The 24,594-nt window shown below is 40.5% G+C and overlaps 1 protein-coding gene across 3 annotated transcripts in view; it reads right to left on the bottom strand.

Annotated features, from left to right (window-relative positions):
• BASP1 (brain abundant membrane attached signal protein 1) overlaps positions 1-24,594 on the bottom strand; it is a 560,847-nt gene that overhangs the window by 494,815 nt on the left and 41,438 nt on the right. Inside the window, exon 1 of one of the 3 annotated variants that reach the window (XM_044065226.1) lies at positions 12,557-12,681. The exons of the other annotated variants lie outside the window; for them this stretch is intronic. The gene's annotated coding sequence lies outside the window, so the exon portion shown is untranslated. Of the gene's footprint in view, positions 1-12,556; positions 12,682-24,594 lie in introns of those variants that run through there. 3 annotated transcript variants of the gene reach the window in all.

Raw genomic sequence — 24,594 nt, 5'->3', positions numbered from 1 at the left:
GAAAACGCAGATACTTTCTGCAACTTAGTCTTATAGGCACATGAAGGTAAGCTTCCTTGAGATCTAAAGTTACCATCCAGTGATCCTTGCCCAGCAGAGGTAAAAGCTGTTGTAACGTCAACATTTTGAACTTGGGAATGTCCAGATAAGTGTTGAGGATAGATAAATCCAAAATTGGTCTCCACGTGTTCCCCTTCTTTGGTACTAGGAACAGGCGAGAATAAAATCCTAGGCCCCTGTCTGGCACAGGAACCGGCTGAATGGCCCCTATTTGGAGTAACTGAGAAATTTGCTTGTGAGCCTCTTGTCTTTGTAGAGGAGGAATGTCTGGCATGCCTTTGAAAGGAGGCAAGGTATGGAAATAAAACCTGTAACCATGGTGAATGATATCCAGAACCCATTTGTCTTGGGTAATTAAATCCCAATTTTCTTTGAAAAGAGACAGTCTTCCTCCTAGAGGTGCCGCCAGGCGAGAAGGCACTGGCAGCTGAAAAGGCAGGTCATTGGGTCTGCTTACGAAAGGACTGACCCCTGCCCTCACCAGAAGTCTGAGCAGGTGAACTCCCTGTCCTAGGCCTAAAAGCACCTTGAGCTCTGCCCCTACCACGTCTAGACCTACCCCTAGACTGGGAATCATAAGCAGGATAAGTCCATCCCTTAGCAGGCCAATTTCTACTAAACTTGGAGGCTGCACCTGCAAAAATCCTTAACAGTTTGCATAGACTTAGCCTTGTCCTCCATCTTCTTTAAAACTGCTTCCACAGGCGAACCAAACAACACATCAGACTGTAAAGGAGCATCCAAAATCCTTGTCTTAACATGCTCAGCTAAGTTCTGATCTCTCAACCAGGCGTGCCTACGAAGAACAGAACCAGTGGCAGCCACCCTGGAGGAGGCCTGCACAGCATCAAAACCACATTGCAGGGAATGTTTACCCACTTGTTCAGACACATGAACTAAATCCTGCAACTCTTTACACTCAATACCTTCCGCCAGAGCATCCACCTTAGATTTCAACTGTGAAAGAAGAAAATTCTGATACTTTAACATGTGAAACTGGCAATTCAATGCCCTCATGGCTAAAGTGGAAGAAGTATACACTTTCTTTCCCCATCTATCCAAAGCCCTTGCCTCTTTATCAGGAGGGACAGGATTTTTAACAACTGAGGCCTTCACACCTTTAGGCCCCTGAGAAACAGTTTCCGGGTCTGCCCTAGGACTCTTAAAAAGATACTTATGAGCTTCAGGCACCCTATAATACCTATCCGGTTTAACTGGGGCAGGAGGCAAAGAATCCGGATTCAGGGAAGCCTCTGCAAAAACATCTTCCACCACATTCAAAACAGGAGGAATAGCTAAAGGCCTGTGCTGTGGTAAAAACAAGAATTCCCTAAGCCTTTTCCTGGAATCAGAGAAATCTTGACCTTCCCATTTAAAATGCTCCCTCATGGAATGCAGAGTCTCAGAAAATGAAAAATCCTCAGGAGGGGAAGCTGAAGGAGTAGAATCATCCACATCAGAATCAGAATAAGGAGGGTACTCCTGCAAGTCTTCAGCCGAAGACTCAGAAGCCTCCGAGCATTGCTCAAAACTCTCAAACTCAGATTCAACCCTGGGCCTTTTATCAGGAGGGGGCATAGAACCTCTTATCATAGTAATCAAATCCTCTGCCATTTTAAGCATATGTTTCTTAGGCAAAGACCCAGAAGTACTAGGAGAAACCCCCACTGAAGCAAAACTCGGCCTGCCCCTCAAAGAGGTCTTGGAAACAGAAGGGGAGGCTCTGACCACCTTAGGAAGAGAGGGAAGAACAGCCACCTGAGAAGCCCCCTCAGCCTGGCCTACTTCCTGAGAGGATACATCCTGTAACAGTAAAGTCTCTCCCTGAGACTCCAAAGAAACACCTGGCAAAACCTCCGGCTCCACTGAGCCCTCTAAAGAACCGACGTCTGGGACTGTCGGTTCCTCCACTCTAGGCTTTGCTGTTTTGTCCTTGCGTTTTTTAGCCGAAGCCGGCGGAGCATCCGACGGCATTTTATAATTACAACGCTTCCCAAACACTAACCTGGCACAGTCTAACCTTCTCTTAATAGTGCGTTTGTTAAATCTAGCACAAGAGCGGCATCCAACAACGTCGTGCTCAGGCCCTAAACAAGGTATACACAAAGTATGGTAATCCCTATGAGGTATCTGTTTCCCACAAGAAATACAGTTATTCACTTTTCTGACATCCGGTTAAATACTGAGGCAAGAAAAACTAAAATATTCCCCAACGGGGTACTTAGCCAACTTTGATTCGGTCTGAAACTCTGGCTTCAGAAACTTTCAGAACGCCAACCTGCACTCGCAAAATTGCTTCTGCATCGGACCATGCGGCAAAAAAGACTGAGGATATGACGTCGGTCATGCGCATTAGTACCCTGACGTACTGACGTCAGTCTAATGCGCCCTGACCGACGTCAGCCATATACTTTGGTATTCGGGCCGACTGGACAGCGGACTACCCAATAGTTAGGACTGCAGCAATGTGGAATGAAGAACATCTTTGGCATATGTGTTTGACAGTTCACTGGATGGCAAAAGTGAAAGAGCTTTACACCTTCTATCTTAACTTAGCAGAGGCTCTTCCATCCTTGACTGATGGAATGCTATTAGAGACCATGGGATGCTGGGAAGAAGCTAGCTGATTTTAAAAGAGAAAAAGCAGCAAGATCTGCTCTAGGGTTCATAAAGATAAATTTGTAGGACTGTGGAACTGTGCATACTTTATAAGATTTCTAATGAGCTGGTGGATGTACTACTGGGGAACTGCTGGCTATTTTAACAGCATCCCCTGAGTCTGCTAAAACTGGAAGGATAACCACTGGCTGAGGAGAATCTACTGGTAATTAATTGTATCTCTGACATTTCCTTTTGCTCCCATTTAAATAATTTCTTTATTCTGCCAAAGGTGTCAAAAAAGGATAATTACTGAAACTGGGGAATCCAAAGATACACTTCATTAGACTCAGATTCCCAATTTTTGATGTAGAAACCTAGGAGGCATAATCCAAGTCAACTTTCTGTATATGAGATTCTGAATCTGGACAGAGTATCAAATGTGGCGTTACTTTGTACCAGAGTTTATGTCAAAGCATGGGAAGGTACAACAACAGCAGCTGTAAGTTTAAAACAAAGTATAGTAATTGGACTGTAATTACATAAAAAGCCAGAGAGTGTTATACTTCAAATTTGATAGTCTAGTAAATCATTTCAGCAATAATGCAGAAGTATTTCTATCTTCACTTCAACAGCATAAGTACATACAATAAAGTAAATTTCCTAAGCATCGCATTTGAATAATGTTAGATAAAAACAGTCAAAGCTGTCACACTGATGGAGAATGCAGACAAAGCATGCATTAGGTATTTCTTGGCAAGGGTATTTTTACATTTTAAAGTTACCATTAAGCCATTTTGTTCACTGTTCTTAAAATGGAATGCTTGCAGTAAGCACTCTCTACAGGAATTAAATGAAACAGAACTTAAAAACGCTTACCACAGGTTGGCAGAAACGTACAAAGCAAAATGCTACAAATTAGTTTGGAAAATGTTCACTTGCTTCTATGACATACAGGGAAGAACAGACTTCAAATATATATACCATAACAACTAGAAATGCAATTTTTTAGTACTACCACAAAGAAAACTGCTACAAAATGCATGTGAAGATAAACTTTTATTGCATATACAAACTCACAAAACCCCTGGCATCTAGGTTGAATGCTTTCTCTTTCTCCTCCTCTCTCTTTCTCTTAACTCTTACAAGTCCCAGCCGACTCCTAGACTGACCTTAAGGAAAGTTACCGCTATCCAAGGGAGAAACAAAAGAAGATTGCCAGGTCTTTCTTCTGCATCACACATGCAAGCACTCAAGAGAACACAAAACAATCACAGAGCATCCATACAACTTATATACAGTAAACTCTCAGTTACTATGGGGATTGGTAGATGCCTGACAACTGTAGTTTCTGGCTGCTTGACAGTTACTGTTAAAAATAGGCCTGACTAATACTGTACCCTATAATATTTGTTTGGTTTGATTTGTTCTCAAGTTGGGGAGAGATGGAATTTATTCCTATCTTCCTTCTTAAAATTCTAAAAACGTAAGGTATGTTTCTGCGGGAGGGGGGCCAGAAAATGCAACACATTAAAAGTGTACTGTATTTCGTCAATATTGTTTTGCTGGTTGCTTTAGAGTGCCGGTTGCATGAGATCCTGTTAACTGAGAGTTTACTGCAGTGCTTTGTAATGTGACTACTAAACAAAATGCATAACTGAACAATAAATTGCTTAAAGCTTGCTTTTCCTTGTTTATTTTGTTTGTTTAAATTTGTTGATTGAGGTAAGGCATTAAATATAAGCAGTGGAAAACTAGTTCTGTTCACAATTTTTACAAATACTTAACAAGTGAAAAATGTAGCAGCCTAAACAGCATGCAAATATTATTTTAATAAAGATGGAGATTAAGAGGCAGAAGTGAAAGAGGAGGTGTGAAGAAAGTTTGCTATTTTAGATTGTTATATATCCTAAAATGGAACACTTGCATTTTACATGAGTCTTGCGATAAGCTTTACTTTGCAAGAGTAACTGAATTAATAATAATGCTGTCTAGGATCTCGGCAGTACAGCCTTTTTTTCTGGAGAATCTGAAGAACAGAACCAAAGTGGTTGTGATTTTTAAAGCTATATGGTGGTGTTTAACATATCTAAAAACACACATTATAAAACATAAAAGCAAGTCCACAAGGAGGAGAAATAATGCAGTAAAAAACATGAATACTGTAACAAGTTATTGATAACAGAAAGTACAGTTTTGTACCTACCATAAATGTAGATGTCCGAACAGGAATGCATCTGCAGTCCTTACAAATGGGGTTGTCCTGTCGTCAGGCAGCCCTTCGGTCGGCCGGATTCCAAAGTCTGGGTCTGGCCTCGGCTGGTGTCGCACTTCACCCGACGTCATAGCTGCAGTTCTTCGGGTATAAAGGCATCAGCCGACGCCATTTTCCTCAGTGTTTCTTGCCCCAGATGCCAGTTGCCCTCTTGGATAGCTAAATTTTGGATAAATGCCAATGTTTCCAAAAAGTAGAAGGCAAATACATGCTTATTTTTTGTATGTACATATATACAAACAAATACACCATAAGAGATCCCCCCCAGCTAGCTATTAGATGGGCAAATACCCTAGGAATACCACAGAGGGGAAGGAGGGTGGGTAATCCTGAATGCAGATGCATTCCTGTTCGGACATCTACATTTATGGTAGGTACAAAACTGTACTATGTCCTTCAAGGATGCATCTGCAGTCCTTACAAATGGGTAGAATACCATAGCCAAACTAGGGGAGGAGGAAGAAGAAATTATGGTGTAGTTAGGATCCCTTGCAAAACAGCAGTGGCAAACCCTGCTCGGGATCTAGAGTATAAAGGTAAGTTATAATGCTTGGCAAATGTATGCACGGAGGTCCAAGTAGCAGCCTCTATAATGTCCTTGGTAGCCACTCCTCGTAAGAAAGCTGTGGTAGTGGCTGTAGCCCTTGTAGAATGAGGCCTTATGTTCTGTGGAGTTTGCTTTCCATGGTAGGAGTAACAGAATCTGATGCAATTTCCTATCCACTTGGAGATTGTCTGTTTTGAAATTGCTTTTCCTTCCCTTCCTGTTGCATATGCTACCAGAAGCTGGTCAGTTTTTCTATTGCCCTTGGTTCTGTCCAGGTAGTAGCGCAACTGTCTATGTACATCCAAAGTATGCAGCAGTCTTTCCCCCCTGTTCTGTGGATTGGGGAAGAAGGTAGGTAGGTGGATAGCCTGGTTTAAAGACACTCTGGATACCACCTTAGGCATAAATGTAGGATTTGTTCTCATGGACACTCTATCTTGATGGAAGATTAGGAAGGGGTGTACTGCCATTACAGCCTGTAGCTCAGAAACCCTTCTTGCTGAGGTAATTGCCAGCAGAAAAGCAGTTTTCCAGGATAGATGTTGAAGATCTGCTGTTGCTGCTGGTTCGAAAGGGGGGAGTGTCAATTTTTCTAGCACAAAGTTCAAGTCCCATGCTGGTAATGGTGGTTTCCTAGGAGGTTTTACATTTTTAATTCCTCTCAGAAACTGCCTGAGTAGAGGATGCGAGAAGACAGGGGGATCGAAGCTGTATTCTGCAGAAATAGCTGATGCATGTATCTTGATGGAGGAATAGGACAGGCCTGTATGGAGAAGCTCTGCCAAATACTCCAGGATGTTGGCAATGTCTACCTTTGACACATCTTTTCCCCTTTCAGTACTCCAAATGAGAAACCTTTTCCATTTTCCTGCATAGTTCCTTCTTGTTGAGGGTCTGCGGGCCTCAAGGATAATGTCTTTAACCCTTTGGGATAAATCTGGGTTAGTTGCTCTTATGTAATGTTCCAGGCAGTCAGCTGCAGGGTTTTCAGGTTTGGATGCAGGGTGTTGTAGCCGCTCTGAGTTAACAGCAAAGGAATCAGGGGTAGTGTCCACATTTTCCCCCCGAGACATGCTCCTCAGTAATGGGTACCAATGTTGTCTTGGCCAGTCTGGAGCTATCAGAATGATCCTTGGACGTTCCTCTTTGATTTTCAATAACACCTTGTGCATCAAAGGAAGAGGTGGGAATGCATATGCTGTCAGGCCTTTCCAACTGAAGGATAGAGAGTCCACCTTCCAAGCAAGTGGGTGGTACGTCCTTGTGCAGAATTTCTTGAGCTGGTGATTGAGTGGGGATGCAAATAGGTCTATTTGTGGCAGTCCCCATTTCTTTGTGATGACCTTGAAGATGTCCGGGTGTAGCATCCATTCGTGAGCATCCGAGGTAGTTCTGCTTAATTTGTCTGCTAGGATGTTTTCTTTTCCCGGTACAAAAATTGCTTGTAACTGAATGTTGTAGCTCAGAGCCATATTCCATAGGTCCAGTGCCATCCGGCATAGAGGGTATGAATGAGTGCCTCCCTGTTTGTTGATGTACCATATGACTGTGGTGTTGTCTGTCCTTATCATCAACTGCCCTTCTTGGAGGAATGGTCTGAAATTCTGGATTGCTAGTTTGACTGCCAGCATTTCCTTTTGATTTATGTGCAGGTGCAGCTGATCTGGAGTCCATAAGCCTTGTATGCACTTGTCCAGCATGTGGGTCCCCCAACCGAGGTCTGAGGCATCCGTTGTGATGGTTTGGCTTGGTTGAATGCTGTGGAAGGGCAAACCTGGGTTTGACTGGCATGCCTGAGCCCACCATAGGAACTCTTGTTTCAGGCATGGGATTAGTGGTATTTCGGTTTCTAGGCTGTGCCTGTGTTGAGACCATAAATTCTTCAGGTACAACTGTAGCTTTCTGATATGCAGTCTGGCATGAGGGTCCAGGATTATGCAGGATGCCATGAAGCCCAAGGCCTGCAGTACTTTCCTTGCTGTTAGTTTGTTCTGCTTTGTTAATGCCAAGAAGTAGAGAGGAAGTTGTTCTTGTTTTTCTGCAGTTAGGAATGCCATCTGTTTTACTGTGTCCAATTCTGCACCTAAGAAGGTTATTCTTTGGGATGGTATCAGTCTTGATTTCTTTATATTGACTGTATATCCCAGGGCTTGTAGTAAGCGAATGACTCTTTGTAAGTCTTCTGTTAGCTTGTTTTTGTTGTCCGCTTGTATCAGGCAGTCGTCCAGGTATGGGTATATTTGGATTCCCTGAAGCCTGCAGTGAGCGATTACTGATGCCAGGCATTTCGTGAACACTCTGGGCGCAGTAGATAAGCCAAAGGGCAATGCTGAGAATTGATAATGCTCTGATCCTGCAAGAAATCTGAGGTATCTTCTGCAATTTGGTCGTATGGGGACATGCAGGTATGCCTCCTTGAGATCTAGAGTCACCAGCCAATACTCCTTGCCCAGCATGGGAAGAAGTTGCTGTAGGGTCAGCATTTTGAATTTTGGAACAATGATGAATGTGTTTAAAGCGGACAGGTCGAGAATAGGCCTCCAATTTTTCTCTTTTCTTGGTACCAGGAATAGTCTGGAGTAAAATCCCTTTCCTTGTTCCATAGATGGTACCCCTTCCACAGCTCTCATCTTTACTAATTGAGCTATTTGATTTAGAGCTTCTGTCTTTTGATTTGGTGGTAGGTTTGGCATTCCTCTTTTTCCTGGTAAAGTATGGAAATGAAACCTGTAGCCTTGGTCTATAGTTTGCAAAATCCACTTGTCTCTTGTGATGTAGTGCCAGTTTTTTGAAAATAAGGCTAACTTTCCGCCTAAGGGTGCTGCTATTTGTTCCCTGGTAGGCGGTGTCAGAGCCAAGTCACTGTGATTGTCCTGTTGCAGTGGTAGTAGTTGTGTCTGTGCCTCGCTGGTTGTTACCTTGCCACTGACGTCCCCTGTAGACACCTCCTCTGGATTGATTTCTGCCTCTTGAACGCCTATTCCTGCCTCTCTGAGTTTTAGAGGAGTCTGGAAAGGACCAATTTTTGGAAGGCCAGTTCCTGCTAAACCTTGGAGGCTGAACCTGTAAGAAATTTTTCACTGTTTGTACAGATTTTGCCTTCTCTTCCATTTTCTTCAGTACCTGTTGAGCAGGAGAACCAAATAAACTGACCTTATCCATAGGAGCATCTAATAGTTTTGCTTTCACATGATCCGGCAAGACCTGTTCTTTCAACCATGCATGCCTTCTTATAACTGTGCCAGTCATGGCTGATCTAAAGGAAGCCTCCAGTGCATCATAGCCACATTTTAAAGAATGGTTACTAACCTGCTGAATGTTATGCACCATTTCTAGAACATATTTCTTATCTAAAGAATCATCAGAGGACAATTTCTTAGTTAACTGATCAAGCATAAACTCCTGGTATTGGATCATATGAAACTGACAGTTCAATGCCCTAGCTGAGAGAGTACCAGAGGTGTATACTTTTTTACCCCATCTCTCTAAGGATCTGGATTCCCTTTCAGAAGGAAGAGGGTTTTTAACTGAGGTCAAAGCTACTGCCTTAGGCCCCTGGGAGATAGTCTCGGGATCTGCAAAAGGAGCCTTGTATAAATGATGATGTGTGTCCGGGACCCTGTAGAACCTATCGGGCTTAGCAGGGGCTGGAGGCAAAGTATCAGGAGCAGTGCAAGCATCATTAAATGCATCATCTACAACAGGGAGAACTGGAGGTATAGCTAAAGGCCTATGTTGTGGTAAATGCAAAAAGGTCCTAAGCCTTTTCCTTGAATCTGAGAAATCTTGTCCCTGCCATTGGAATTGCTCTCTCATGGCATGTAAGGTTTCCCCAAAGGAAAATTCCTCTGGTGGAGAGGCAGAAGGAATCGATTCCTCAGCATCGGAGTCTTCATAAGTAGAAAAAAGAGCCTCTGGGTGGTCTGTATTGTCTGTATCATCAGAAGAATCATCTGAGGACACTGGCTCAGGGGGCTCTGCTCTAGGTCTCTTTTCTGGAGGAGGTTGAGAGGCCCTGTCTGGATGAGATTGGGATCCCCTTATTAAAGAGATGAGATCCTCTGCCAGAGTGAGCATTTGGGAACTGGGCCTGTGAGAGGGGGGCTTAACAGGCACAGATTTAGAAGTTTTGGCTGCTTTAGCCCTGGCAAAGGCCTTTATGGACATGGCTGCAGGAGGCCTAGCAGCACCACATGCAGGGGTTGAAACATCCAAAGGGATGGTGTCCGATAATTCTTGTGAAACCACAGTAGCAGGCTGAATTTCAGAGGCCGATTCAACCAGGATAGAAGGGGCCTCGGTAGTAGTCATGGATTCGGCTGAAGATAGAACCGTTTGCTCGGTTTCGGCCGAAACCGAGACACTCGCGGTTTGCTTAACCGCGGTTTCGGCCGAAACCGCGGACCGCGAGTGTTGGTCCTTTTCTTTGCGTTTCTTAATAACTTGTGAAGTCGGAGGATCCGACGGCATTATGTACGCAAAATCTGAGCCGAAAAACTGTTCAGCAAACTCCGACCGACGTCTAAGCGTCCGTCGGTTGAAAGAAGCACAGGCTAAACAAGCTGCTACGTCGTGGTCTGGGCCTAAACAAGGTAAGCAGTAAGAGTGGAAATCTTTATGAGGTATTTGTTTCCCACAAGTTAAACAGTTATTCACTTTTTCTGACATCGGCTGAGGCAAGAAAGAGTCCCCAACGGGGTACTTAGCTCTTTAGAAGTCTTCGAAGTAGTATTCGGTAGTAGTAATCTCTGGATCTGACCGACCGGCACTTGCGAACAGCTTCTGCTTCGGGCGCCACGCGGCAAGAAAGACTGAGGAAAATGGCGTCGGCTGATGCCTTTATACCCGAAGAACTGCAGCTATGACGTCGGGTGAAGTGCGACACCAGCCGAGGCCAGACCCAGACTTTGGAATCCGGCCGACCGAAGGGCTGCCTGACGACAGGACAACCCCATTTGTAAGGACTGCAGATGCATCCTTGAAGGACATCTGCTTAATCAGCCCAGTCCACATTTTAGAGCTTCAACATGTTGTACCTGAAAATCATTTCAGCTTCCAGCAATTAAGAAAATTGTTTTTGCCTCCCCTTTCGACAAAGAATATTAAATACATAAAATTTAAATATATGTGGTGATAATGAACAGCTGGCTTTCAGCAGGCATCATATTAGTGGGATCAGGTGTATGTATCCACTTTCAAAATTAAGGTAACTGACCATAATTTAGTTTGTAGAAAACATGGCTGTCTAGCCTTACAAATATAAAAGTTCAGACGTGGTGCATGACAAATAAAAGTGTAGAAAGGCGTCTCACACTAAGAAAGTGAAGTCTTAGTATGAAACTGAAGACCAGACGGCTACTTGCTTAATAGATTAGCTACATTGGTCACACTGGAGACAACTCATTTTTTACTGTAGTTCCACGTCATTATGATGCGGCTGCTGTACAGCAGCATATTGTAAAGTTTAGCACTTTTACTAAAGATTGTGTTCATATAAAATGTATGACATTAGACTCTGTCTCAGACAATTATGTTTTTAATCAAGATAATATAATCTATCACTGAACAGCAGCTGTTTTCATGGGCACCCATGGCTGATACGTATGCAGATATTTTGTTGCCCATTTAAACACAACAGTTTATATTAAGTGTGCTGAATCTATTTCATATTCGCAAGTTATCCATTACATTGACAATTTTCTTAGGAGGTAATTTTGAAGAATTGAATTAATTAATTAGTTGTGTTATAGACAGCATTTCATCCCATCATTTCACACTGACCATATCACAAGACATTATTTTTTTAGATATTAATATGACATTCACTAATGACGACAGACATGAGATATCAATAAACAAAAAGCAATAAGGTTTAATATATATTTTCATCAAGGTAAAATACAATTGTACTTTGTATTTATAGCACTATTTGTAGTCAGATGTTGAAGGCACCTAGCTAGATTCACAACTAACACAACTCTTGGCAGCAATGAGACTGATACGAAGGAAAGATTACTATCAGCAAATAGTTGCAATTAAGAATCACGTCTGCAGTGACTGGAACATTGTAGCTAAGCCTTACGTTTCTGAGTCACAAGAGGAAGCAGTTGAACTACTGCTAAGAAAGAAGCTATTGTCCTTTATTAGTAAGTGCATTGTTTGTTTCCTGGACACTTTTAATCAATATTCATATCAAGACCATTATTATGAAAAAATGCAAGGTGCTCTGACACTTTGGAAGCTGGCTGGCTATTATATCCTTGGCAGGATATAACCCACACAGCTAAGGCTACTGCAGCAGTGATCAATATGAAGAACATCTGAGGTGTTGCAGAATCCCTGGAGTCACTGAAGTATAATGAAGGGGTTATGCCACATCTTAAAATGGCAGTTCAGTTACAGATAGGACACTTCATTTGTTAATAACTGTATCAGTGAAAGGTTTGGAACTTTTCCCTTGTCATAAGCATTGTAGCTGTTAGCCCACAGGAAAATCTCCAACCTTTATAAATCCAACTATGCAAGAAGTATAACTTGCATCAACTTGTATACTGACTGTTACTCCACAACTGTAATATGCCTTACTACCTGTACTTCATACACTACATTTTATGTAGGGGAAAGTACACATTTTAAAGATAACAATACTGATTAGTTTGATATTAGAAGGAAAATTTAATGAACACTTCCTAAACATATGTTACAAACTGACAACAGTCACTTCTTTCATTTTCAAAACGTTAAATGGCAGGGTATGCAGCCAGATCCTTTCATACAATTTCTGTACATTAGATGAGACATTACATTGAGGCCCCTTCTACCTGAATTGGTGGTAGCTCAAAAGGATGTTAAATGGATGTTAAATATCCCATCATACTTATCAAAAAAGAAGAGAAGAAGTGCCTCAGCGACCAGTCATAATTTCCTCTATTAAGTATGAATACCACCCATGACCACTCCTAAAAAGATGCCATTACGTACATGTGGATAACATTACTTAAAGCTGATAGCACATCAGGCTCTAATGGTGTTACCAGTATAAAAACAGTTCTGAAGGTGAAAAAATTAAACGTTACCTTCATGGTAGCCATCTGCTTCATGCATTCTTTACGTGACATACATGCCTACACCGATGGATTAGCATTTTATATAAATGAAATATTCAGTAACTTTAAATATCTTTTCATTTCTACATTGTGAAGATCATGGGACTCGGTATGAAACCTGTCTGATTGCATCTTGCTGCTTTAAACCACCTAAAAAAGTACCAGTCCTATTGGCATGAAAGCCAGTGTGTAAATATGAGTTTATTAAACTGTCCTTTCCTTGACCTGAGCTTGTGCTTTGATTTGGACTTCCATCAATTTATCTTCTGGCTTGGATTTACCTACTTGAGTTAATCATTTGCTTCTGTTAAGTGAAACAACAGAAAGAACTCTTACAAGCAGAGTACTTAACCAAGAGCAGAGATAATAATCCCACAAACACAGTTTGTGAATTTGAATGCTTAACTGGGCACAAATCTGAAAACAACTGCACATGTATAGCATCTGTAACAGGGTCATTACATGAGTACAAAATAAGTAAAATCACATTCCCACTGTCTCAGATAAAGTTCCAAGCTGTGTGCACAACTACCAAACTCAATAACACTTTGTCTGAAGTTGAAAATTCATGCCTGCTGATGAACTTATCTGCACAGTGTCACAGAGAATACTCAGGGGTGTGCAGAATTCACAAACCATAGGTATTAATCAAACCTGAAGCAAGGACAATCCATTATGCCTGCAGTACGCAACAGGTGCATACCTTCAGGGCTACTCAGCACTGTACGTTTTAGTGGCCCAGTCTACAAAAAGGATAACTACACATCAGCTGAGTTCACTGATACAAAATTTTAGATACATCATGAAGAAGAACTAAAGGTAAAATGTGATTATCGCATTCATCGTGAAAGTTTTGATTAGCACAGATATCATGATATTCATCTGTATTTACATGTTTTATTGCCACAATGAACACTGACTGAAACTTCTAAAATTAGTAACTGAAATGAAAACAGACACCGATGTTAATTTAATTCCGACAACTGAAAACACATCTTCATAGGGACAGAACAAATTGTAAGAGTTAAAGCATAAGTAAACTTGTTAACAACAGAGTACAGATCTATCAGCATGCCTCTTATGTTATTTGCTCAAGAATTTTATACAAAGACAAAATTAATGGGGTCAAAGGCCCATAATAAGGGACAATTTGTAAATATTTCTCTAATTCACATAGAAAGTTAATATACAAGTACTGCATAAACTTGCATTTCCTGGACAATAAGTACTAAATTCTAATTTCAGTCATTACTGACTGACTGAAATCCTTCAATGCTTTATCAGAAAAATTAAAAATTGTAAGAATAACGGAGCAAAAACATGAGGCAAAATCATGGACATTCTGTAAAATCCAGAACAGTTGAAAGCTATACCTATGAGCTCTCTATAGATGAGGAGGGTGTAGATCAAATTAGTGGGACCATAAATCCTCATTTTTCATTTGTTAAAGTCAGTGGTACAGATGAATAAAAAGCGAGAAATTAACTAATGTTAGACAACAGAGTCAGACATATCACACTAGCACTTTGAGCTTTGCTACAAAAATATGTAAGGCATCCTCTAAAACACTATTTCCAACACAGTTAACTCATGAGTAGTAGAGCCAAATACGAGGTCATAAGGTTAAGCTGCATGAAAGGAAGCATTTTTTTTTTGTTACTGCAAACATTTCATACAAATATTGATTAAACAACACAGTAATTGAATAGAACAATACAAACGACACAACTATGTACAATTATTCCAGGTAAATTCCTCTAGATTGCAAGTACTGATACAAACTTCATTCCAAATGTAGCTTTACCATAACACTATAAACAATACCAATGACAAACAGGATAAAACATGATCCTATACTTATAAATTCTTCTATATTGAACATTTCTGACATAAGCATCAATATATTATCTAAGATATATTTGTTAAGATGCCTTTAGTCTGCATCCAAAATGTCTGAATGTGTCCCACTTGTCTATCACGTCTGGGAATGTCAGGGTATAGACTTTCTTTAACCTCTTCTATAGAGAGCAGCCTGATGTATTTCTTAATAAATACTGGCAGCTGGTGATATAGTTGCTATGAGGGTCTTTACAGTTTGAGGCTAAGCACAGTCAGGAAATGGTGGATATCTGCAAAAGCCATTCGGTTATTGCTGAACTCCATTTTGTATAAGTAGTACCCAAGTACTCATGTCTTGGCCTCAAGAGGGGAGTGTTTGTGTAAGACCTTTAATAGTACCTTTACTATTTCCTTCTATGCCTCCTTGGCAGGACAGCTTTAGAGGACCAAAATATGTGATAGTAATCAGCCTTCTTATCTGTACAAATTGGACAGCAATCAGACTCAGTCAATCTCCTATTTTCCAACCTAACTGTTGTCCAAAACGCACCATATGTTAGTCTCAGTTGATGTCCTAATAGTCTAGGAAAGGGGGATAACTTACTGATGGCTAAAAGAGGCAACGTCTTCTCACCTTCTTCTTTCTGCACAAGAAAGGTTTCAAAGTACTTTTTAATCTATGTAAATGCCTTATCAATGTACTGCAGATGTAAATATACCAGTTTTGGTACAAGGAATAGGGCCTCTTTCTTTAATATGTTCCTTACCATTTTCTCAAGTGGTTCGCTAGGGTTATCTGTGTACTCAGTACATGGGTAATGACAGACTAACCTGTAGGTATTTCCACATGTCCACATATGGTAACCCAAAGTCTTCTTGTAAATTGATAAAAGATTTGAAACAAATTTGCCTTATCTAGCTTCTATCAGATTTTCTAGACTGAGTATATCCCTAGAAATCCAGTCTGCCCACTAGCATTTAATACCTCGTGTCTTTAAATGAGGGCTTCCCCAAATCTGGAGCTTAATCTGCCGAGAACTTATCTCCACGCACAGTCTCGACAGTCCATGGAATGCTTTACTGGCTGCCGGAATTATCCAGCAGCCTTTTAGCTGCTGTGGAATATTCTTTGGGTACCAGAGTAATGCTTGGTGGGTATGGAGTATGTCCTCCTAGTAATCTTATCATTACACTTGACCAAAACATCAAATTATGATCTTGGTTAATCAAATATGGTTAACAAGCTCCTGTTTGCACCATCAGGCTGACATTGTCAAGTCCTCCTTCACCTTGTTTACAGGATGGGTATAGTACTTCTGTCAGGATCAGGTATTTTTGCCATTTCATACAAGCTGAAACATTAACATTTCAATCTTCCTGCGCCAACAGGACAATGCTAAGGTGGGAGTTTATTTAAGGATATACAGTCATTTGGGGTAGAATAACAAGAGCAACACAGAGATGTTTTCCCGACCATGAAAGTCACAATTTCCTCCAAATATGAGCATGGACCACCATATTGTCATAAGGGTTTCAGGCTGCATGTCACCATATGGGGTGTATCTCTACATAACATTATCCGCAGATACTTAGGAGTCAGGGAGCTCTAAGGGAACGGGGTAACCCACTGCTTTCTCTGTAGCGTCTGCCTCTTCATTAAAGGACAATACGATTATTTTATCTAAAATGTCTTTAAGACAAGAGCCTTTTTGGAAGGTATCCAAGATATCTACTACTATGGGTATGACCACTTTCAGGCTTTCAGTTAACAGGAGACAATAGTCTGCAAAGAGTTAGCAGTGAGTTTCTATCCCTGCTAGTTCCCATCCCATCAGCTTTTGATAATTTTTTATAATCTGGCCCTCAGCTCAAGTGTTATTAGGAATAAGGAAGGGGATAATGGGCAACTCTGTCTGGTGCCTCTTCCCAGCTGAAATACACTAGAATGTGTCTGCCTGTAAATACTTTAGCAAAGGAGGAGTTGTATAAACCTTGTATACATTGTATATAGGACTGAGGAAAGCCCATCAGATTCATCACCCAGCAGAGCAATTCCTATTTGCTGCTATTAAAAGCCTTCCCAAAGTCCACAATGATGGCAGCTGTCAGATGGATGCACCTTTTGATTGCATGCGCAAGTGTGAATATGGTGCAGACAATAACTGCCTTTTACAAAGCCTGCTTCCGAATGCTCTGTGAGGGTTGAGAGAAAATGCGTGAGTCTATTTGCCAAAATTCTTACATATATTTTGGCTACCATATTGATGAATGATACAGGTCTGTAAGTTTTCACTAAAATGCTGTTGTGGTTTAGGGATTAGAATTATATGGGATTCTCTCATCGATAAAGGAAGCTTATTTGACTCTATGTGTTGAAGACGGCATGTAGGACAGGGATGAGATTATTTTGTCGCAGCTGATACAACCCTGCATTTAGGCTATCAGGCCAGAGGAAGCATTGCTGACACTTTCAAAGGCCTCACAGAATGTTCTATTTATCCAAAGTCTTGTAGCTGCAAAACATTTCTGTAGTGGTAAAAAGAAGACATGCATAATATGAGACTGCTTCTACTTTACTAGTTAATAAAGATAATAAAAAGGGAGCATATAAGTGAAATTCTACTCATTTTTGTAATCTCCTACATAATGAATACATTTTTATTTGGGATGTATTCACAAACAATTGCTTAAAAATGGAATTTTTGTGCATTTCCATTAATTACCAAACAACTACAGTGCATTTATATAATAAATGCCATTTGTTTTGGCCTTTGCTTTCTCCAAAACAAGTAGCAGTTAATATACAAATGCCTTGTAGTTATTTGCAAATTAGCAGAAATGCATTGCTACTTATTTGTAAATAATATGAGGCGGAACTACTATGACAAACACAAAACACTACCAATATAGGCCAATTTACTTTGAAGAAAGTAATGCAATGAAAGCAATCTTTTTTAAATAAAAACTTTTTCAGTAACTAAAGAAGAAAAATACTTGTCAGCTGTATTATGCTCTATTAATGTTTGCCAAGAAATGGAAGAAAATGACTGTTCATGCATACTCCGGCAATATATAAAAATGTAGGATATATTGATCATTCATTTACTTTCAAATAATCATTTAGTCTTTTCAGGAGCATGGGAAAGGTGGAACTATCCCTGCAACCAGTAAGCATAACGCATGGAACCAGTACTGAACAGCACTCATTTAACTGGAGGACGCATGAAAGCCTGCTCAATTAGAGACACTCAGCACTGATACTACTTCATCTCCAGGCATGTTTCTGCAATGCAAGAGACAACTAACACAAAAACTCAAGCAAACACAAGGAAGATGCACAAACTCCATAAACAAGGTACCTCAACTGGGAAGCAAAATAAAGAACCAAGTTCTGTGTGTAGTCAGTGTTAGTTACAGACCCCTTTTATCAACATTTATTGCAAAACAACTTTCATATTTATATCACCATGTCACCTTGTTTTGTTCTAAAAGTTATTCAGACTTGGTAGTCAAAATAAATTGATTTCCTACAGTTGTCCTTTCCTGTTTATGGCAGTTTAATCGATGTACATGAGTGAAATATCGCCAATTGGTAGTCATTACATGTCGAACAATAAAACATTCAAGAGCATCATTTCTATTTCTGTTCTGTAAAGTTATTTAGATATCAAGTAATGCTGTTAAATGCTTTTGTCAGAGAAGATGGTGTGTTTATATTCTGATTCTTTCTTTGAAATTAAACTCTTTAGACTGCTCAAAGTCATGAGCAAACACCGCTAATATATCAGCTAATCACTCAGCACTTACTATTATAGCTCCTAGATGAATGCGGTGTTACTGCACTCTAAATAAACTAACTTGCATTTACTGTAGGAAAGGATTTCTCTCAGATTTGAAAATTGTTCCTTGCAATAACTTTAGAATAATCATACATATATATATATATATATATATATATATATATATATATATATACACACATATACACACACACACACACACGCATTTATATATGTGTATGGGTCTACTTCTAATACCCATATATATATGTGTGTGTGTGTGCGTGTGTGTGTGTGTGTGTGTGCGTGTGTGTGTGTGTGTGTGTGTGTGTGTGTGTGTGTGTGTGTGGGTGGGTGTGTGGGTGTGTGTGGTTGTATATAATATACAGATACAATGTATATCCTCTGACATCTTGTGGCGTCTTGGCTCAGGACTTGGAATTAAACTTGCACTATACTGAAGCTTTTTACATGAAATGTTAACATTTACTGAATGGGAAATTACCAAAATAGAGTTTTCTCAATCCAAGTACAAGCAAGCAGAAGTAGAGTGATTTGCCTAAACCAAACAACTGCAGGAAACGCAATTTGTTTCACTGTCCTTTTATCTCTTGTACAGGACATGGGCTCACTTTAGTTGCTCATAAAATAGTGTATTCATAACAGAAAATAATACAGTTCCTGTAGCAGAACTCATTGTTCTTTCTTTCAGGTAGAAGTGAGCAAATGTTCCCTAAGTAGGTAGCAGGGTTAAGCAAAAAATGTTCAAATAACAGGCAGGTTTCCACTCACCAACAAGCATAAACTCTTCTTCTATAAGGAACATAAGGAGCAAAATATAGGAGAATCACTAGTGCTTCAAGGGACATACTCCCACCCATCTTACATGCAGAAGTTTCCCCAGAAACTAGCACTCCTCAGTTCTACGGTAAAATCTAGCACTCCTCAGTTCTAGGGCAAAATCTAGCACTTTTCAGTTCTAGGGTAAAATCTAGCACTTCTCAGTTCTAGGGTAAAATCTAGCACTTCTCAGTTCTAGGGTAAAATCTAGTACTCTTCAGTTCTAAGGAAAATCCACAGGACAAAATACTCCTCTTCTTTTACAAAGAAGGAAATTAATACCTCCCAAAGTCAATCTTCCCTTGTCCCAAGTGGAGGATTTTTAAATCTGCCATATTACAGTTCCATTATGTCTTACCTGACTCTAACAATACACTTAGTTTCTGGAGGGGATTAACTCTACTGCTCCAGGAACCACTTCAGAATATCAGACCAAGACTTAAAGTGCACTCCATTCACAGTCCAGCCATGCCCTACATTACAAACCCGCTTCCCCAGACATAGATATGGGATTGGACAGCCATTGTGGACAGGTTATAAACCTGAGACAGACTGTCCACAATACTGTGCATTGAGCATGGGAGATGCAGAACTTTAAAAGATTGGGGACTAATGTCCAGCAGATCAACTTTGCATTAGTCTTACTGTTGTGTGACAACTATAGGAGATGGTATGGTCAGTCACTAGTATAAATCTCCAAACACTTTTTTTTTAGTTCAGGCTTCCTGGGGTAAAACTTTATGGATAAGGAATCAAGCAATGTGTTCTTCACCCTGACACTCTTGGGGAAGAGCAACTCCATAGTCAAGTGCAAGTATGAACAGTAAAAGTTACAAAAACTCAAGTGTAAACAAGATGAATAATGAACACAAATCTGCCTTGGTGTGCTTTCTTCTTTGGAAATCTTTAGCCTTAACAGGTCCCATCACACAAAAGGCTACCTCTGCAAAATTTGCTATAAACTTATAGTAGAAGACAGTTAGTCCTAGAATGTCTCTAACCTGCATTTTTGAAACTGGTATGGTTCATTTCTGTGCTGCTTTTACTTTTTCCAGTGATGTCCTTATATTCCTCATTTCCCTATCGTAAATATAAAAAAAAATCAAATAGCCTCTTACCTTCCAATCATACAGTTTAAGGGAGTAGCTGTCAAGCCTGCCTGCCAGAAGGCAGCCAACCCTGCTTTCACCTTAGCTACAATTTCCGGCTTCACTACATATGACAACTTCATCTAAATATGCCACAGTATAGCAATCATATGGTCTCAAAAAGTTATCCGTACATCATTAAAATGTGGCTGATACCCCAAGTGATGCAAGTGGCATGAACTTGCATTGGAAAAGGCAACATGGGTTAGAAAATGCTGTCTCTTCCAAAGACTGCATCGCTAAGGAAATACTCCATTATACTTCTGTGAGATCAAGTACAGTTAAATACCAAACATTCCCATGCACTGCAACCACTCTGTCTACCTTGAAATTTGGTAAGCATTACATTTTGAAATGTTACTTAGCTGGAGAAAGTCACTGCAGAATCTTAAACTTCTTATCAGATTTGGATGCCAGCAAACTAAGGCTACTCCAGGCACTATGCGATTCCTAAATGACTCTAAGCTGTGACATTTTACTTCCAGACATTGCTTCTCCTTCAGCAATAGGGAATTTAGAAGGCTACTACAATCCACAATACTAATACACTACTTGCACAAGTGTGGGATGTAAGCCCTAAAACCCACACATAACTAGGTAACAGTTGTAACCATACTCCTTAAAAATTGCCCATTTAGAATCATTTATATTGTTATAAGTTTTTGATATTGATAGGAAAGATGTTCCATTTTCCTACTTCCTAATCCAAAAAACAGTTTATGGAATATTATTTCTACTCAGCAATCTTACTTTTTTAGCTGTTTTAACTCTTCAACTTAGACCTAACATTTCCAATTTTTTTTTGTAGAGCATTATATACAGATCTCATAATAGTCTGTAATAAAGAGAATGCAGCATCAGATTGAACGGTCTGTCACAGCAGCATACTTTTACATGACATGGACTTATTTTCTCTAGAAAATGTTCAGCCTGGTACTGTATCCTTTCTTAAAGGCGGCACATAAACAATTGCAAACTCAAGCATAGGTCTTACAAGGCTAGTATAAAGTGTTTTTATAACTCCTGGCTGTCTGGATTTTATATATTTTTCTAATGACATCAATAATTACCTTACAGTCATTGTTTACAATGCCAATATGATGTTAAATATTTAGTCTGTTACTTACCACATACCAAAGTCCTTAAGAACTCTTATTTTTTTAACAGTGGTATTATGGGGTCTATATTACAAGCCTGAAACACCGGAACATCGAAGCTATGTACATCGACACATAAAGGTCGATGTACAAAAACATCACAACACGTAAACGGCGAAAATGACAATGCCGAATGTGTTTGGTAAGCCAGCAGCATGATCGTGGGGATAAGGAAATATATCCTTTTCCCCACTGTAGTGTTGTCTCGGAGTTTGTATATTTAAGTAGGGGGGGTATGTGGGGAGCACAGCCCCCCACATGGGGGGGGCATAGGGCTTGCCTCCCCTGCAAAAGTGGGTTAATTTAAGTTTTTAATGTTAATGTGAACGTAGCTGTAAGGCGCTCTTTGTTGACATCACACATTCGGCATTGTGATTTTCGACGTTTACGTGATTCGATGTTTATATACATCGTCCTTTATGTGTCGATGTACACAGCTTCACTATCCCGGCATTTCGGGCTTTTAATATAGGCCCCCTAAAATATACATATAAAAAGTAATGTGTTTTATTTTGCTAGTACTTATTTCCATGCTGTTTTCTTTAGCCCAGTTTTGCTGTTTTGTCAGACAGTGCTGAAGCTCCAGTTGGACTTCCACACTACTGATATAATTGTCTAGTCTTAAATCATTGGTGTAAAGGTAAAGGAATATGCCTGATGGAGTATTGATGTTGGACATCAATACATTGATTAAGGATGGGACTGAGATAAAAACCAAGGGGTGTCCCACTGCCATAACCTTTGACATCACCCCTGAGATTGTTTAAATCAGTTTGCCATTTTCTATCAAGACAGCCATTCACATATCCATCTTAGCATGGGGTTCAGTAGCCCAAGTCTTGTTAGCTTCCACATAAGTTAATTATGACTTAACACTGTCAAAACTCTGCTGTAATATATTTTTGCATTTTTTGTTTCAGGGCCATCAGTAGGGTCAATCTGTGAGGCACTCAATGTATGGCCCTACGGGCCATATATTGGGTAAAATCAGGTTATACTGGATAGGCTTCTAAGAGCTCTTAAGCCATTAGCCTAGTAATCTCATATGAACCTATGTTTCCATAAAAAGCTGACAGCACATTGTGATGGACTGATCATTTGTATCAGCATTTTGAATAACACTATTCTCAGCTCTTCGAATTCAAATATTTACTTCAAATAATTCCACTGCCCTCCCTGCATTTTATAATAAGTCCAGGGGTCTAAAACTGTTTGGAAAATGTTTTCCTCACTTGCCTTTACAAACAGACCTAATAATTGTGAAATTCCAATACAGGGAGCATCTCTGCTCTCTCATATGGTGCTTCAGACATCATCCTTAAGAAGCAGCCAATTGCATACCAAGTAGTTTGACATCTTTTTTTTTTTTTGAGATGTCATCTACTCCACTTTGTTCTGATCTAATTTTAAATACAAGTGCTTCTTCCTCACCAATATTAAGAAAAACAAATTGCAATCCTTCTCTCCTCTGACCTGTAGAGACCTACCTCTCTTTTCAAAAATTTCTCAAAATCTGCAAAAAGTACAGTTGCGTAAGTCAAACTTAACCAGAGCAGTAGATGTTCGAATGATCACTGTCACAGTAGCCTTAGCCATATGGGTTACATCCTGCCAAGGCCAACTTCCAAAGCTTCAGGGCACCTTCCATGAGCCCAAACTGTCAAGCAGCTTGAGCTGAGCTAACTAAAACAAAAGTTTGGCTGCAAAGCCCATCAGAAAGAAAAGTTGTGTAAAATCTTACCATAACCATAGATGTCTTTCTTTTCCATGTTGCACTATTCAGCATATGGGTTTACTCCTCTTGCTTCGCGAATTTCCGGCCAATATACAAACGTTTTCAGTCCCTGTATGGTGTGTGGGATGTCTGACATGGCTCAAAGAACGTGGGCCATAAAAGTGACGTCTGCATGCACTAGCCCTCAGAACTGTAAGCCCTAGTCAGATAAGTCCTAGTAAGGGCAATGCCAGTCATGTGCTACCCAGAAAGGGAAATGCAGCCTAGCAGGATGGGAAGGAAGGTGGGAAGGAATACTGCAACATGGAAGAGAAGGACATCTATGGTTATGGTAAGATTTTACACAACTTTTCAATGTCCTTCTATTCCCATGTTGCAGTACTCAACATATGGGTGAGTGCCAAAGCTCACTGTGAAGGAGGGGGTGGTGGTCTAGAGGCAGTTTCCAAGAATCCGTGAAGGATAGCCCTGGCAAAACCCGCCCTGGCCTTGGAAATGTGGTCTAACTTGTAATGTTTGGTAAATGTGTGCACTAATGACCAAATGTCTGCTTCAAGAATGGGAGAGGTTTCCAGACCTTTGAAGAAGGCTCCTGAGGAAGCCATAGCCCTGGTGGAGTGTGCTTTTCACAGAGCTTTGCAAGGATTTCCCATGGTATTTGTAGCAGAAGGTGATGGCTTTGGAAATCCAGGTAGAGATAGTTTGTTTGGTTATTGCCTTCCCTAGGGCTCTGGGGTTGAAGGAGACAAAGAGTTGATCAGCCTGTCTGATGGGCTTGGTTTTATGCAGGTAAAACCTGAGTTGTCTGTGAACATCCAGGGAGTGAAGTACTCTCTCACTGTCCCCCTATGGGGTAGGGAAGAAGGTAGGTAGGTGGATGGCTTTATTCAGGGACAGGTCATTCACCACCTTGGGCATGAATGGTTAGTTCTATGATAACTCTGACATTGTGGAAAACTAGGAAAGGTAGGAGAGCCATGAGGGCTTGCTGCTCTGATACTCTTCTGGCTGAGGTCAGGGCCACAAGTAGCATCATTTTCCATGTGCATTATTTTAAGGAAACTTTGCATGCTGGCTCAAATGCAGGAAGTGTGAGCTTTTCCAAAACATAGTTAAGGTCCCATGGGGGTGGTGATGGTTTCCTGGGGGGCCTCAGGTGAAGAACCCATTTGAGAAAAAGCTTAGCTGGTAGTATGGACTCTACAGGGGGGTCCAGAGGAAGGCATGCTGAAATAGCAGACAAGTGGGCTTTAATGGAGGAATAGGTCAGGCCTGTCTGCATTAGCTAACACAGGTATGACAGAACTAGACGGGTTTCACTTGCAAGTGGGTCCAGCTGTGTTTTGTGACACCATATAGAAAATCTCTTCTACTCTGAAAGGTAAGATTTTCTTATATTTGGTTTCTTGGCCTCCTGCAGGACAGTGAGTGCGTCCTCACTGTAAAGGTGTTTGAAGGGGGTCAGAATCCTATCAGCCACAGGGTGAGGTGCAGGAACTGCCACTGTGGG

Source organism: Protopterus annectens, chromosome 3.part0 (assembly GCF_019279795.1).
Source record: "Protopterus annectens isolate FY-2018-M chromosome 3.part0, PAN1.0, whole genome shotgun sequence".
In the NCBI taxonomy this organism is placed as follows: Eukaryota; Metazoa; Chordata; order Ceratodontiformes; family Protopteridae; genus Protopterus; species Protopterus annectens.
The sequence above is the reverse complement of the archived record's forward strand: the minus strand, read 5'-3'. Positions and strand labels throughout refer to the sequence as shown.